The sequence below is a fragment of the Crocodylus porosus genome, unplaced genomic scaffold (genome assembly GCF_001723895.1).
Source record: "Crocodylus porosus isolate Cpor-Errol unplaced genomic scaffold, CroPor_comp1, whole genome shotgun sequence".
NCBI lineage: Eukaryota > Metazoa > Chordata > Crocodylia > Crocodylidae > Crocodylus > Crocodylus porosus.
The window spans coordinates 46,748,944-46,764,070 of record NW_017728918.1 but is presented as its reverse complement, the minus strand read 5'-3'; positions in this window follow the sequence as shown (position 1 = coordinate 46,764,070).

Genomic DNA, 15,127 nt, shown 5'->3' with positions numbered 1-15,127 from the left:
TGTTCTGCACTCCGTAGAGTCATTTATATCCATGCAAACAGAGCTTAAAATGCTATCAAATCAAAACAGCAGTGTTTTACACCAACTTTCTCCTGGTGAAAGGCCCCAGTCCAGCCGATGAACAGTCCCAGGCTAATGTGCTTTTAATTCCCATGTGCTTTAGTGCTCTCCTGAATCTGGAGCCAACTCCTGGTACAAAGGGATGAAAAGAAAATGAAATGTTGTATGCTGTATTTTTCCATATACAACACATCCCAGAAAAAGGGATGCACTTTGTTTTTGAAAGGCAAAATGAAGACTCTTTCATTGAAAATGCTGGTCAGTGGCAATAAGTAACTGAGCGGCAGCAGCTAGGGAGCCCAGACTGTTCATTATGCTACTCTCTGAAGAGCACATTCAGCATTGCTTTAACTTGCTTTCCCAATCCCCACAAAGGCATAAGAAAAAGAAACTGCTATTACTATATTTCCTTGCTTATAATGCACACCCCAATTTCCAGTAGCTGATTTTTGGGGAAAATGTGCATGTTGTATCCAAGAAAATACTCTTCCTCTTAGCAGATGAAGAAGTTAGGAAGGTAACTGGCCATGCTGGCTGCAGGCCCACTGGTGACTAATCAGTCCAATTGCAGAGAGGCAAATCCTGCTGCAACAGGTACACGTGTATGGCTGCTGCTGCTCAATGAGAATGTATCTTTCCTCTTAGTCCTCTTCTTGATGCTAGCCCTGCACTGACATTCAAATAAGGCTGTTGCCTTTTTCATTCACAGATGAGCTGTTGTGAGGTCTTTGTGTAAGGTCTTTACTGTCTGAGGTTGAAGAGGTTTTCTGGGTACCTCTGCGAAGAAGCGGATGTAAACACCTTCCTCACCTTCCCCAAGATTTTCCAATGCTTGCTGCAGAATCATACCAAAGAAAACGGTGAACAAAGAAAGGGCAAGTACACAGCCTTGCTTAAATCCACTGGAGAGCAGAACGGGACCTGAGAGCCTGCTGTTGTACTTGACTTGTTCACACTGTCATGGACAGTGCCCGACCATGATGAGGAACTTAGATAGGCATCCAAGCTTCTCGTGAATTCCTCTATGTTGAACCTCATCTGGTGTCATTCTGCCCAACATGCCAGCCTGCCTAGATCTGCTTGTATCTGCAGCCTATCTGCAGGTGTGTCCATGCAACCCCATATCATGGTGTCACCCGCAAACTTGGCCAATGGGCTTTTCACCCCCTCATCCAGGTCATTAATGAAGATGTTGAACAGCACTGGGCAAGGACCAACCCCTGGGATATGCCGTTGCCCACATCTCACCAGAAGAACACCAATCCATTCATTTGGACTGTCTGTGTTCTACCCTGCAACTAGTTTCGCACCCACTTGATGATCCTGCAGTTCAGCCCGATATCTTACAGTTTTCTGACCTGTACCAGGTCAAAGGCTTTCTGGAAGCTGAGGTATATGATGTCAACCACTTTTCTCTCATCCAGGTGATGAGTCATCTGATCATAGACAGAAATGAGGTTGATCAGACAAGACCTTCCTGCGATGAAGCCATGCTAGCTGTCATTCAGCCTTTTGCAAGTTTGTCACATATAGCCTCTTTGATGAATGTTTGTAGGATTTTCCCTGGAATAGAAGTTAAGCTAATTGGCCTGTAAGTTTCCCAGGTCCTCATGCTTCTGCTTCCTGAAGATCGGCACAACATTGGTCCTCTGAGATTTCTCCAGAGACTCATGATTTTTGAAACACCTTTGCCAGGGGCTTTGTGATTACTTCAGCCAACTCTTGCAGCACTCTTGGGTGGATTTCATCTGGTCCTGCTGATTTATATACATCTAATTTATTTAATTGAACATTCACTACTTCAATGGCAATGGTGGAAATGGTATCAATCTCACCCTGCTAGTTCTGTGCCCTACCTGGTGTGTTGTTCCCTTTGGTCTTGTGAAATACCGAGGCAAAGTAGCTATTTAGGAGTTCCATTTTTTCCTGAGTCGTAGTGACCAGGTATCCTAAGGCACTGAGCAGTGGCCCCACACTCCCATTAGTTTTCCTTTTACTCCCTATGTAGCTAAAGAAGGACTTCTTGTTGTCCTTGATTTTTGTAGCTAGTTTTAGTTCAGTTTCTGCCTTAGTTTGCCTAATCTGGTTTCTACAAGTGCAGGTCATTGTCAAGTAGTCTTCCTTCGAGGCTGTCCCAAGCTTCCATTGTTTGTACACCTCTTTTTTTTCTGTAGGAAGTCTGCAACTTCCCTGCTTAGCCAAGAGGGTTTTTTGACCCTTCTGCTACTTTTTCTCTGTAAGGGAATGGATTTTCTCTGAGCCTTAAAGATTGTGTCCTTAAGGAACAGCCATTCTTCTTGTGCTCCCTTTACCTGTTTCTTGGTCTCTCAGGGCATTCTGTACTAGTGACCTGAGCTTATTAAAATTTGCATTTTTGAAGTCTAAGACTTTGAGCCTGGTATCTGTTTTGTCAGCCTTGTGGCAGACCAGTTGTAAACTCTTGTTTGTCCAATTATTCATTGTAATTATTACACATTCTTCAATCTGCCCCTGAAATTGGAAAAAAATGGTCACTTTCCTCAGGGCTGTCCAGCTGGTGATCTGTGGAACACACAAGCCCTGCAAGGGACTAACAGGCCCATTAGGTCCTGCCTAGCCACTACTTCCCTCATTGCTTTTGATGCAATGTCTCCAGCTGCCCCTTCCTCCCTGGATTCTACTTCCTACCCACCGTCTTAGAGGCAGGATGGTGCAGCAGGAGAGAACTGAACTGTCCATGCTGTACATAAGGTGAGGGACAGACAGGCTGGCAATGACGTGCATGGCAGCAGAAACAGGAGCTGACAGCATGCAGTGTGCCCTGTAGGGAACAGAGAGAGGCAGTATGTGCAACATGGGGAAAACAGGCTGCCCATGTGGAAGATAAAGGGGCCTCTCACAGCAAGTGGCTTGAGTGTCAAGTGTGCCCTTGGCCTGTGGCCCACAGTGTACTGTGGCAGTACACTGCCCCTACCTCCCAGCACGTTGGACAGCCATGACTTACCTTATGGTAACTGTGCTTCTTAAAGATGCATTGTCCATAGGAATACCACTTGTAGCTAGTACACACACTTCGTGCACACAAGATCAGATTCTTTGGGGCTCTGTTCTCTAGATGTTATCATATCCCCCATACGATAGTCTAATGGTAGAGCAGGACAAAGTGTATCACAGTTCCTTCACCGACACAGAATTCAAATGACTTGGGACTCTGCAGCAGCCAGGGCAGACTGTAATGCAAAGTTCATCAGGTTCAATAAAAACAGTCATACATGAATAAGAACAACTAAACAAAAACTTTCATTTTAGAGTAGTAGGCAATGCTCTGCAGTCCCTTTGTCTCTGACTAACTACTACCTAACTGAGAGACCATCTCCCAGTTCCTGACTTCTTCAGTCTTCTCAGTCAGGGAGCATATCTATTATAATTTCTATCAGTACTGGCAGGTCATGGTATATGTATTATTAATCCATAACAAAGACCTGAAGTTACTATAAAGCAAGTAAATGTTCTTTCCTGTCTCAGCAATTGTCCACCTGGGCTAGGGACAGAAGTTACACATAAACCAGTTTAAGTGATCAGAAACTGGTATAAACCCATAACAGAACAAAAGTTCAGTGCAGATAAAGGAGTTTCAGAATGGCTGAAAGTGGTTTACGATAAACCCGGATGAATGCAGTATCAGATTTAACTGATTTGAGACAACCCAGTTTATGAAACTTCTGTCTCAGGCCCCTTCCTGGTTCAAGTTAAAGAAGGGTTCCCCAGCATGTTTTCCAGCAGGCATGTGGCTGCATTTCCTGAGTCAAAGGTAAATGCGTGTCCAAGGTTGTCTACAATTGCCTACTAAATTGGTCTGTACTGAGAATTATTAGAATCATAGGGTTGGAAGATACCTCAAAGTTCATCTAGTCCTACCTTCTGCACAGATGCAGGATTCTCCATTCTTAAACTATCCCAGGTGGATACCTATCCTACCTCTTCTTGAAAATCTCCACTGAAGAAGATTCTGTAACATATCTAGGCAACTTGTTCCATTGTCCAGTTAAGAAGTTTTTCCTCATAATTTGTTCTAAATCTGCTTTGCTGCAGTTTAACCGATAGGTTAGAACAACATGTTCTACCCACTATAACTGGGGAGAACAATGCTACTCCATTTTCTGTATGGCAGCCTTTCAAATATTCAAAAACTGTTATCATGTCTCCCCTTAATCCTTTCCTCCAGGCTAAATACATCAAGTTTTCCTTGCATGGATTGTATTCCTACCCCTTTATCATCGTTGTCACTCACTGTTGGATCCTCTTGAGTATCTCTACTCTACCCTCTTTACAATTCTGTACCCATAACTGGACACACTACTCAAGCTGAGGCCTAATCAGCACTGAATAGAATGCTGCTTTCACCTCCCATTCTCGCACACATAATACTTCTGGATGCAGCCTAAAATTTCATTTGCTTTTTTGCATCAGTATCATACTGATGACTGATGTTGTGTTCATGATCCATTGCAACTTCCAGGTCATTCTTCGCTGTGCTATTGCCCAGGCAGTTTTCCCTCAATCTGTATTTCTGCATCTGTTTTTTCTTCCCTGTGTTTATCACCTTACATCAGTCTTTTCTGAAATTTGTTACTGCTCTAATTTATGCAGCTCCATTTGTAGCTTATTCCTGTCTTCCAAAATGTTTGCAACCTATTCCAGTTTTGTTCTGTTTGAATATTTGGTCAGCATACCCTGTTAAAACTCACTGGACCCAGAACATACCACAGCAGGATCACATTTGAGATCTGCCAGTCTGACACAGATCTGTGTATAGTTACTCTATGCTTCCAGTTATCCACCCAGATATGTATCTAATTAATGGTAGTTCTATCTACCCTACATTTTCCAAGCTTATTTATGAGAATGGCATATGAGATTGTGTCAAAAGCCTTGATAAAGCCCAGCTATATTATGTCCACAACATTCTTTTATACATCAAACTCATTACTCTGTCAAGATAGGAAATTAGATTGGTTTGACATCACTACCAGCCTCTATGTCTGATAATGATTACCCACTCATCCTCCAGATATTTAAAAATTGACTGCTTCATAGTTTGCTCTAATAACTTCCCAAACATTGAAGTCAACTGACCGGTTTTTAATTCCCTGGGTCCTCTCTTTTTCCTTTTTTGTGGTGGGAACTACCCTTTTCCAGCCTTCTGGAACCTCACCTGCCAGCCAAGAGTTTGCAAATATTATCTGAGATTTCTTTGGGTAATATGTTCAGCAGCTCTCAATGAATTTCATCAGCCCTGTGCTGACAAATGAAGTTTTAAAAAATTCCATGATATACTTTTTACTTATTGGGATCTGTATTCCTTCCCATTCTTTCTTTATGTTCATGTTATTACTTTTCTGGTTGCAACACATTTTTGTGTGAAGCAAAGTAGGCACTGAACATCTCCATTCATTAATAGCTCATATTCGTTAATAGTTCATACTCTCAGTGGAGCAACTAACCTACAGTTTCCATGGTTTGTTTTCTGTCTGAAATATTTGTGGAACCCTTTATTTTTCCTGTTGTTTTATACATTTTTTGGCAGTTGTAACTTGGGGTACATTTGCTTTTGTTTTTCTGATTTTGCCCCTGTACTGTGTCTAGTGATATTGTAATGGCAACTAGAAGTAAAGCCTTCTACCCCTTAATAGATTTCTCCATACTTCTAAACTATTAATTCCCATAACTTGTGCTCTCTTTTCACGTTTCATTCAAGTTATTGTGTCTTTTTTAACAGTTTTTATTCTTGTCTTTTTTGTGCAAGCATTTTCTTATTATTGAGGCCAAAGGCTAACAGTAATATAGCCCAGCCTAAGCATATAGCCTCTGCTGCCACCCTATTGCAGTCTGTTAAACCTCATCATTTCCCAAGCTTACTGACATCTAAACCAGGCTCACAGTTCTTATTCATGTTATTGCTATTCTTATTCATGTCCTGCTTTCACTCCTGCTGGAGCCTTCATTCTGTTCTGTCGTATCCTCCAAATTCTTCATATGACTAGTTTCGTTTGATTCTCCTATGCGAAGTCAGCTAATAGTTGGAATTTCTTCCAAAATCCTCCAATTTTGGCTTTGGCGTCATCTAATGAAGTGTGCCTGCTTCCTACCCACGTGTGCCAGAAAACTGAAGACAAGTGCCAAAAAATTTCTTAAGGCTCTAGCTTTCTCATATAATTGTATACCATGCGCATCTTCATCTTTTGCCAGTCTGTAAAGCCAGGCCTGCTCATTATGTGCAGTGGCCGTAAGTCCTTGGTTCTTTTCTTGTAGCAGACTACCTGTTTAGCACGTTGGTGTTGTCTAAATTTTTTTCTGTTTATTGCCCATCATCTTTTTGCTGGGATGCAGCAAACCTTGGGAAATAGAATATTGGCTCTTCAACCCATCAGTCTCCTGGGTACAGCTGCTCTCTGGTGTCTCCCAGGATGTACAGCAGTGGTCCAATATTGCCAGATAGGGATTTCTTACTTCTGATTGTTTTGTACCTGAAGAAAATGCCTTCTGCTCACATTCAAATTTGGTGCCGAATTGTTTGAATTCTGTGTGTACACACTGTCTATTGCCTGAGTATGGTGCCAGGTATGCCATACCTTGTGAAATCTGCTTTTAGTTTTCTTATCACAGTTCTTGCTTGAGTGTCCCTCAAATAGTCTACTCTCCAGAAACTGTAGTAGTAGTATGTTGTGACTACCTACTTCCTGTCATTAAAAGTGAATAGACTGATTTTGCCACGGTCAGCCTGGGATTTCCTGAAGCCGAAATAGTCTTCTGTTGTTGGTCTATATTCATTTGGATCTCCCTCTTTTCCAGATACTTTCAACTAGACATTCATGCCTGGCCAGTAGATATATTCCCTGACTCCTTTCACAATATATTCTGTGCTTGCTGGCCTAACACCACTCTTTCCCACACTTATGGCTGGAGCAGGGCTGCCAACTATCTGTACAGTTATGGACAGTCCATTAAAAAAATGTCTTAAAGAGCTTGGCTGTAAAGTCCATAAAACTATTTAAATGTCCATAAAATTCACAAATGGCAGGCACAAGGCTGTGCAAAATTCCGCTAGCTGTTTCATTTCAGAGGTATTTTGCGCCATTTCGGTGCCCAAAACACTGAATCTGAATTGAAACAAAAGGCTCAGAAACATCTCTGAAACAAAACAAGGCATCCAAAACGTTTTGGAAATGTTTTGGAAAATTTTGGAGTTTCAGAACTGGACTTGCAGGGAAACAGCTATACACTGCTGCCCTGCCACATGACTCAGCTCCGCGGGGAACAGAGATCTGTGCCGGGGGTCTCCTTGCTTCTGCTGCCCACCCAGCACTGCCCCAGTGACCCAGGGCTGCACAACAGTGGTGAGGAAACCCCCAGCACAGATCTCTGCTCCCTGCAGAGCCAGGTTGCATGGCAGGGCAGTGCTGGCCCCTGCTGTGTGACCTAGCTCCGCAGGGAGCAGACATCTGCACTGGGGTCTCCTCACCGCCACTACACACCCCATACAGCCCCAAATCGCCAGGGCAGCACAGGGCAGGCAGAAGCAGTGAGGAGACCCCTGGCATGATCTCTGCTCCCTGCAGAGCTGAGTTACATGGCAGAGACCAACAGGCTTGCTTGCCGCTCTGCGCTGCTTCCCTGCCCCGCAACCTGGTGTGACAGGGATCAGAGTGTCACGTGGGGGTCTCCACACCTGCATGGAGGTCAGCAGCCCTCCCCCTCCCCAAAACAAGCCACCTAAAGCCCCATCCTGCTCCCTGCTGGGGCCCCAAGCCCCCAGCCCCTCCCATCTGGGTAGGGCTGTGCAAAGCTTCACTTTCAGCCCATTCAAAACAGACTCAGAGCAGATTTGGCAGAGCCAACTCTCCAAAACAAAACAGGACAGTGATCTTAAATACCAAAATTAATCACTGTCCTCTGAAATGATCAAATCTGAAACTGAATCAAAACACAGCTGTTTTGCATAGCTCTAGTAGGCACCCCTCCTCCCCTATGCTACTGCCCACTGGGACCTTCCAGTTTTTCCAGAAACACACTGAGTATTGTGTACAGGAGGGAGGATTCCTCTTTGTTGGTTGAGGGACAGAGGCAGCTGATGCAAGGGCAAGGCAGATGAGGGCAGGCCTGCCTGGCAGAGACTATGTTGAGCACAGGGGGCTGGACTTGGAGTGTCCTTTCCCTGCGCTGGAGTTCCCCCTTCCTTCCTGTCCACCTTGCGGTGAGCACATGCCCTGTGCAGTTCACCACCTCCCTCCTTAAATCTCTTGTGGAGAGATTTGCAGCAGCAATGGGGAGACACCGATCAGGCTCTTTACTGTGCAACAGGTAAAAATCAGGGAGCGGCAGTGTCAGCAAAGGGTGGGAGGGGTGGTGCTACTCACAGCCTATTCACAGCAGGTGCCAGCTTCTCTGTCATCTCCTGCCCTGGGGGAAGCATGCAGCCATTTGGTAGAGGTGAAAAATTGTATGGCACGGTGATGGGAGAGAGAAACCCTTACCTTTCCTGCTCCTTGCACTGAGATGGAAAGTTTATTCAGGAGAGAGCAGCTGGTGCCTGGACCAGTTTCTAGAGAAAAAAATAGGCAGATAGGCAATTACCAGGTGAGGTAGTTGTGAAAACTATTTCTCTGCAGGCTCAGCATTGGATTTTTCTGCTCCCATTGTCCTGTGCTGAAGGAGGCTTTAACTGGCACTGCTAAACGAAACACATATCAAGAATGTGGGTGTGACCAAAAACACAAAGATATTGGGAATTTTAATAAGTCTGTCACTTCTGGGGACATAGGGAAAGGGAGTAAAGTGCTCTTCTACCTCTGAACTGCACAGATACAGTGCATATTGTTATACTTTGTACTCCCTTTAACTTATGTAAAAATATGTCAGTAAAAATGTTTCAGAGTCTCTAAAAGGTTTGCAAATTATCAGTAAAAAATGTCTTGGGTTGGCAACCCTGGGTTACAGTCATTTTTTTTTCAGAATGCATTTGGACAAATATAACAAGTGGCAACAAGGATGGGAACACACAAGTGGGGCATGCATTAAAGAGACCAGAAGAATCTGCCCTAACTGTGAGTACTTGAAATTTGCTGGGATCACAATGGAACAACTGGAAAGCATCCTGAAGGCTAGCCCATGTATATAGAGTGGCTGGAACAGTTTTGGGGGTTTGTAGTAAATGAGATTCCCTCACAGAAAGATGTAGATGTGCTACCGAGTTTGACGGGACGAAAACCATTTAGTTTACTGTGCAACCTGCTCACCCCAAAGAAGTCAGCACAAAAAACCTCTAAAGAATATTGCCCAGGAGCATTTGGCACCCAAGCCACTAATTATTAAAGAAAGGTTCTGGTTCCGTAAGAGAAATTAACTTGAAGGTAAACCTATTTCCTCTTGTGACAGAGCTGAGGAAATTGTCTGAATATTGCAATTTTAAGGATGGACTTAATGAGGCCCTCAGAGACCGATTTGTGTGTGGGCTACTTGATGAAGCCATACAAAAGAGGCTCTTAACGGACAAATACTTCATCTTTAAACATGCGGTTGAGACTGCAAGAGCTATGAAACTGTTGCAAAGTTTGTCATACAGCTGCATGGAAGAGTGCCTATGGAAATAGGAATGAATGAGTTATTAAATACGTAATGGAAAAGCCAGTTCATGCTGCACCCAAATGTATATTATTGCTGTGGAAAAGGATCCTAAACCCCAGCTAACTACTTTAAGGCACTCTATTGCCAGGGTGGCAATGAAAAGAGACATATCCAAACAGCATGCTGTGCTAAGAGAAATAAGAGGTGGCAAAAGCAAGGTATAGAAAAAAAGAATAATAAGGTGTATGTAACAAATAGAGGAAATAGTGAAACAGACAGCAGGAGTGGAGTACCTAGTCTTCATCTATATCATAGCAACAAGGATGATAAATCAGCTATCTGGCTCCCAGCCCTCCCACCAGGTTCTGGGACAACCTTGCAAAGTGAGTTGGATACAGATGCTGCAGCGTCTGCTATCTCATATTCAGAATATGTAAAGAAAAAAACTTTTCAAAATATAAAATTAAGGAAGATGCCAGTGTTCTTAAAAACATACAGGAGAGAAGACGGTGCTAAAAGAGATCATGCAAGTACTGGTAGAATGTAATACTGTATTTACTTGAATACAAGATGAGGATTTTTCCCAAAACTGGCATAGGGAAAAAAGCCCTCATCTTATAATCACATACAAGGAAGCTTCATTAAATGCATTGTCTATCATTAAACTGCTGCCAGAAGAAGCACGTGCTCAGCAGCATGTGCAACATATGATCAGCAATAGAAACCAACTCTGAAGCTGATTAAATGCAGCCACCACTGAGCATGAGTATAAAACACATGGCCAGCATACTGATAGGAACCTTTTTGGATATGTGTGGCCCTTAAAAAATGGGCAGGTGTTCCTTCCACAGGAAAAGGGGACCAGGCCAGAAGGTACTGCAATACCAGGCTTGCACTGGGAGGGCCAGAGCCAGCCCTCATACATACCCTCTCCTTGGTACCAAAAATGATAAAGTTCAAAATGACAAAATTTTGAGGCATAAGGAAATGCAAAGGACCCAAGCAAGGGGCTACATGATAGAGAGTGGGGATAGGGGTGAGAATGCAACTAAGTTACAAAAGAAACATGGAGCCAATTAAGTCTAGGGGTAAGGGGGTGGGAAGTGGGAAAAGGTGGGGAAGGAGGAGCACAACACTTACATAGCAAAGAGTACACAAGAGATCCCACACAACAATACTGCTTTAAAGTAGGTTGGTGGTTTGTAGACATCCATAGAGTTACAAGTAGAGAAATTCAGAATACAGTTGGGGGGGTCAGGAAGAGTCCATGATTTAGAAATTCTTCAAGTGTAATAGGAGGAGGTGGTCAGGCAGTCCCCTCTGCATCACTTCCAGTTGGGAGTCAGGTTTGGTCTGCATACTGGCACTGTCCCATGATGTGCTCCAAGATGTCACATAGGGATTACTGAGATTCATCTGGCCATCTGACTACTACCCCATGCTGCTCATCCATGTGGGTATGGGATCCACGTGATGAAGAGAGTAAAGGGCATCTTCACAGACAGGCTCAATAACCTGGTGAGGAGGGCTTTAAACTAGGTTCAGCAGGGAATGCAGCAAAAGCCCTGAGGTAAATGGAGAAGTGGGAGACCTGGAGCAAGCAGGAGGAGACAACAAGGGAGGGGCTCTCATACTTCTTGAGAAATCAGGGCAATCAACTAGTTACTGCAGGTGCCTGTACACAAATGTACAGAGCCTGGGAAACAAGCAGGAAGAACTGAAAGTCTTTGTATAGTCATGGAACTATGATGTGATTGAAAGAACAGAGATTTGGTGGAATAGCTAGCATGACTAAAGCACTTTCATGGATGGGTACAAACTGTTCAGGAAGGACAGGCAGGGGAGAAGAGGAAAAGGAGTCACACTTTATGTAAACGAGCCATATGATTGCTCAGAGCTCCAGTATGAAACTGGAGATATGCCTGTTGAAAGTCTCTGGGTTAAGGTTAGACAGCAAAAAGGGTGATGTTGTGGTGGTGTCTGCTATAGACCACCAGACCAAGAGAAAGTTGTGGATGAGGCTTTCTTCAAACAGCTAGTAGAAGTTCCCAATCACAAGCCCTGGTTCTCATGGGGGACTTCAATCACCAACATCTGCTGGGAGGGCAATACAGCAGTATGTAGGCAATCCAGGAAATTTTTGAAGAGTGTTGAGGACAAGTTCCTGGTGCAAGTGCTGGAGTGACCAGCTAAAGGTCACGCTCTTCTTGTCCTGCTGCTCACAAACAGGGATGAATTGGTGGGTAATGTAGTATAGTGGGTGGTAGTATAGTGGGCAACAGTGAACACAAGATGATTGAGTTCAGGATGCTAAGGAAAGGAAGGATGGAGAACAGCAAGTTAAGGACCCTGGACTTTAGAAAAACAGACTTTGACTCACTTAGGGAACTCATGGGCAGGATCCTGAGTTAGTCTGATGGGGAAAGGAGTCCAGGAGAGCTGGATGTACTTTAAAGAAGCCTTACTGAGAGTGCAGGAACAAACCATCCAATGCACAGGAAAACAAGCAAGTATGACAGAAGACCAGCTTGGAAGCTAGTTTGATGGGGAAAGGAGTCCAGGAGAGCTGGATGTACTTTAAAGAAGCCTTACTGAGAGTGCAGGAACAAACCATCCAATGCACAGGAAGACAAGCAAGTATGGCAGAAGACCAGCTTGGCTTAGCAGGCAACTCTTCAGTAAACTAAATCTCAAAAAGGAATCTTATAAGAAGTGGAAACTTGGACAAATAATGAGGGAGGAGTATAAGAGCACTGCTCAGGCATGCAGGTATGAAGTCAGGAAGACCAAAGCACAATTGATATTGCAGCTAGCAAAGGATGTGAAAAGTAACACAAAGGGTTTCTACAAGTATGTCAGTAGCAAGAGGAGGATCAGGGAAAGTGTGGGTCTCCTACTGCATGGGGGTGTCAAACTTCTGACAGTCTTCACAGGCAACGTCAGCTCCCAGACTACTGCACCAGGCAGCACAGTTTGGGCAGAAGGTGTGCAGCCCACAGTGGTGAAAGACCAGGTTAGGAACTATTTAGAAAAGATGGACATGTACAAGTCCACGGGGCCAGATGGGATGCACCTGAGGGTGCTAAGGAAGTTGGCTGATGAGATTGCAGAGCCACCGGCCATAATCTTTGAAAACTCAGGGCTATTGGGGAAAGTACCAGATGATTGGAAAAGGGGCCCATCTTTAAGTGCCCATCTGTAAGAAAGGAAAGAAGAAGAATCCATGGAACTACAGACTAGTCACAGACACCTCAGTCAATGGACAAATCATGGAGCTGGTCCTCAAGGAATCCATTTCTAAGCACTTGGAGGAGGAGAAGGTGATTAGGAAAGTCAGCATGGGTTCACCAAGGGCAAGTCATGCCTGATTAACCTGATTGCCTTCTATGATAACATGACTAGCCCTGTGGACATGGAAGACGAGTGGATGTGGTATACTTTGATTTTAGCAAAGATTTTGATATGGTCTCCACAACATTCACACAGACAATCTAAGGAAGTACAGGCCGGATAAATGGACTGTAAGATGGATAGAAAATTGGCTGGAGCATCAGGCTCAGAGGGTATTAATCAATGGCTCAGTTTCTAGTTGGCAGCTGGTATCAAGTACATTGCCCCAGAGGTCAGTCCTGGGGCCAGTTTTGTTCAATTTCTTCATCAACCACCTGAAAGATGGCATAGAGTGCACCCTCAGCAAGTCTGCAGATGGCACCAACCTGGGGGGAGTAGTAGATATGCTGGAGAGTAGGGCTAGACTTCAGAGTGACCCAGACAAATCTGAGGATTGGGTGAAAAGGAATCTCATGAGGTTCAACAAGGACAAGTGCAAAGTGGATGGAACAAACCCATGCATCAGTACAGGCTGGGGCTGACTGGCTGGGCAGCAGCTCTGCAGAAAAGGACCTAGGGGTTACAGTGGACAATAAGCTGACTATGAGCCAGCAGTGTGCCCTTGTTGCAAAGAAGGCTAACGGCATACTAGACTGCATTGATAGGTGTGTTGCCAGCAGGTCAAGGTAAATGTTTCTTCCCCTCTATTCATGAATGACACGTGCCCCCAGCAGCTGGGGGGCCATGGCAGCGCCAGCAGGAGTGCAGCGGCAGTAAGCGAGGAACTCCCACAGATGCCACTGGCTCTGGGGGTGGCAAGTGCTGACCAGGGGTCAGCAACCTCCCACAGACGCCAGCAGCAGCAGCAGCAGCCAGCAGTGACTCCTGACCATCTGCAGAAGCCACTGGTGGTGTTCACAGCGAGGGGGTCACAGTGTGGTGAGCAGCAACCACCCACAGGCGCTACTGACAGCACACCACCATGCTCAGGGGTGCATGTGTTGCCATTGCCTCCATTCCTCACTGGTAAGGCCACATCTGGACTACTGTGTTTAGTTGTGGGCCCTAACTAGACTACCTATTTATATGTACAGAATTAGCAAAGTCCCACATTATGCAGACATGTTTACACTGCCAAGAGCTCTGTCTCATTGCCATAAGTCCTAAGAGAGTATTGTGGGGCCCAAACTACCCTTTATATCCTACTTTGGAGATGTGCAAGGGTATCCAAGCCACTATTCCAACAGATGGCACAAGACTATCTTGTTCATAGGGGCTGCTGACAGACATGGAAAAGAAAACAAAACTTTACCAGAAGAGGAAGCGCATTAGTTTTACCCAGCTCACTAGAGTTTGTCTAGATCAGGCACCTCAGCAGGGCTTTTTGGCCTTTTTATTTAATAGCTGATTCAATCAGCTATTGATAAAAGTGCCAAAAAAATCCTGCTGAAGTACACTATCTAGACAGACTTTGTATGAGCCAGGTCAAACTAATGCAATGCCTCTTCTGAATATGCACTGCGCTCAGCATGGGGGTGTGCTGAGCTTAAAATAAAGCAATGTTTTGTTTTGTTTTGTTTTTTCATGTCTGTAAGCAGCCATAGAGCATATACACACAAGAAGTGGAACATTCAGTCAAAGAAGAATAACTCTTAGGACACCTGACCACACCCTGCAACTCAAAACTACCATAAAGTATCACCCATATGCACAAGAGTCATCAGCTGTAAAACTATTCTAGACTGGCCCCTCTATACTAGTGTCCAACTAGGCACACAGTGCAACTAGGTTACCAGAATTCCCCCCTCCTCTTGCTAGGTATACTTATACAAGACTCATAAGCAGAACCTCAAGAGCAAAGAAAAGGGATTTTGCTGTTTCCATCTTCCTCGGTGCCTGAAGTAGGTAGAACCAACGTAAAGCATGACTTGACCTCCTCTGGTTACAAAATAACAAGAGTCATGCATAGAAGGCTCCATCAGGTATGGATTTCCTAGAAGTGACTGCTCCATGGTTAGCACAATAAACTGCTATGCATTGGTCCTAATTTTTCCGCAGTATATTTCAGCTTACTACAACAGGATTTGTACCTCCCTGCATTTTGTGTTTCTGGAGTTTTACTTGTCTTTGTAAA